Source organism: Sardina pilchardus, chromosome 17 (genome assembly GCF_963854185.1).
Source record: "Sardina pilchardus chromosome 17, fSarPil1.1, whole genome shotgun sequence".
NCBI classification, from domain to species: domain Eukaryota; kingdom Metazoa; phylum Chordata; class Actinopteri; order Clupeiformes; family Clupeidae; genus Sardina; species Sardina pilchardus.
In genome coordinates this window covers 22440062-22442561 of record NC_085010.1, presented here as the reverse complement: position 1 = coordinate 22442561, position 2500 = coordinate 22440062, and the positions used below count along the sequence as shown (strand labels likewise).

At 42.4% G+C, this 2500-nt stretch overlaps 1 protein-coding gene across 3 annotated transcripts in view; it reads left to right on the top strand.

The window, feature by feature from the left end:
• LOC134062206 (monocarboxylate transporter 2-like) overlaps positions 1 to 2500 on the top strand; it is a 32405-nt gene that overhangs the window by 19127 nt on the left and 10778 nt on the right. The gene's annotated exons all lie outside the window — the stretch shown is intronic.

Below are 2500 nucleotides of genomic sequence, written 5' to 3'. Positions count from 1 at the left end.
TGACAAAATGTCAGATATAACCTTTAAAGGGAATGATTTGTATATTGGACAGTTTCAAATTAATGTTAAATGTGATTATTGCTGCGTCATACTTCAATTTCCTGGAAAATTAGTCCCACAGTGATATGAGATCAGTTCAGAGTGAAATCTGATGTAAGGACTATGAGAACCATTATGCATTTTCACCATTGTTGCCAGCCAGCAAGCAATTACCAAATAATTACCATAAATTGTTTACAGTTAGCAAAATAAGCAATTACCAAATAAACAATGATGCCCCAAGAACAATTTATAAACCCAAGAAAAGGCTACTTTGCCCTTAAAAATGCTCCCCATTGGTCAATACTGTTGCCAGGCAACCGTCTGATGGCCAGAATAATCAACAAGATGTGTCTCACATCACATGTGTTGTTCACTGCCTTTGGAGAAGCACTTTTGGAAGGACTGGTCTCTAAACCTCCTTTATTTTGATAATTTGACATTTTGGCTTATGAAGTAGACGTGTATTTTGCCAGCACTTATTAGGCCTACAGCAACACACATTTGTTGAGGGTACTGACAAATTACCCCTTATTTTGATGTTGAACAACAACACAGCAAATTTTCATTCCATTCGTTTTGTTCCACAGTTTTTGCTGATGTTTTTTTTCTGTACTTGCACGTCACCTGGTGCCACCTGTCTATTATATCTCATGTAGTACAGTGAAGATATTTTATCTTAGTTCAGTCTCAGTTGAGGCATTATTATTTTATGCTTAAATGCTGCTAGGATACGGGACTCTTGACCTGTTGATCAGGCACTCTGCAGTTTTTTCAGAGGGACATTCATTCATTCATTCATTCATTCATTCATTCACTCATTCATTCATTCATTCATTCATGTGTGTGTCTAGTGTAGCATTAACACACAAGTAAGAGTGAATGAGAGAGGGGGAGGGGGAGAGAGCAGGCCAACAGCAGACCAACATGACAGCTACACAGCCAGCTCATTGACGCTGTCATTGAACACATTTACTAGAAGAACATCCAAAACTGAATGGCAACCAGGCTGCACCCACAGTTTTATCAGCCACTGGACAAAGACTTTAAATCTCTCCATAGAGCCTCCCCTATGGTGGCTGAGATTGGTTTAGGAATGTCAGGACATGAATTCCACCTCTGCTGTAATCCCTTTCAACTCCCTTATTTGAGCAACGTTTGTCTCCAGATGGAAATGTTACGTCAACTCTGGACTAACCCCTCTTCACTCCAAGTCCTTCACTCTCTGTCCACATTCTCCCGCTATACATAAAAGGCCACAGCTGGTTAAAGATATGTGTCAGTCATCCTTCATTCTCTTATTAGGGAAGTAGAGAAAGAGAGAGAGAGAGAGAGAGAGAGAGAGAGAGAGAGAGAAGAGAGGGGGAGGGGAGAGAGCAGACCACCGCCTAGTCTCTTAGTGTAATTGCCTCTCCTCCACGCCCTGTCCAATGTCATGACCGAGAGGGAAAAAAATCAGCGAAACAGCTGACGCTTCATCTGTTGGAAGACTGACTGCAGAAGTTGGGGAAGCTTAGACAAAGAGTTCAGACATGAAGGAAGTGTGTGTGTGTGTGTGTGTGTGTGTGTGTGTGTGTGTGTGTGTGTGTGTGTGTGTGTATGTGTGTTTGTGTGTGTGTGTGTGTGTGTGTGTGTTTGTGTGTGTGTGTGTCTGTGTGTGTGTTTCTGTGTGTGTGTGTGTGTGTCTGTCTGTGTGTGTGTGTGTGTGTGTGTGTGTATGTGTGTCTGCTAAAATGACGTCCTGTGCATATGTGTATCCTGTGAATGGATTGCCACCCATTGTCTGTGAGGTCTGAACCACGGCCTAATTGGATTAGCGTGTGTCCACCTGTTTCCCCTGTGTCGCTTCCACGCTAATTTGCAGAATGGATTCAGATGGGATGAGATGAGTCAGGCTCGTTCAACAAGTGAAAATAAATATGATTTAACCTCATTTAACAACATTACTGAAAACATTGTAATAGTCCAGATAATGCCAAGGAGGCGTAATGTCAAAAGTGGAAATTATAGTCTGTGGTGACTGTGGCAAATTATACTGTTTGCTTGCTCTCTGGCGAAGGAAATGGCAAATGTGCACATTTAGTAGTATGCAGTTCATGTTGTGTGGAGTGGCTAATCAGGACCAGGAGTAATTAAAGTGAGATAGGAGCTGTCTGATGGCTGACATATGGCTGATTTAAACCCACCATGATGGCCCTTATCTTTATGTCAACAATGGAACTGGCCACTTTAAACCGCTCGCATGTGTACCATGTGCATTACCGAGCCTTTGATTGGACTTGTTTGACACACATACACTCACAGACACATGCACATAGAGAGACAGAGACACACACACACACACACAAGCACAAACACAAACACCCACACACAGACAAACCCACCAGATCACATTTGAATGTAAATGAGCTCAACTGAAGAGCCTGGGTTAGCATGGGCTAGTGTTGTGAGGTGGTTGTAG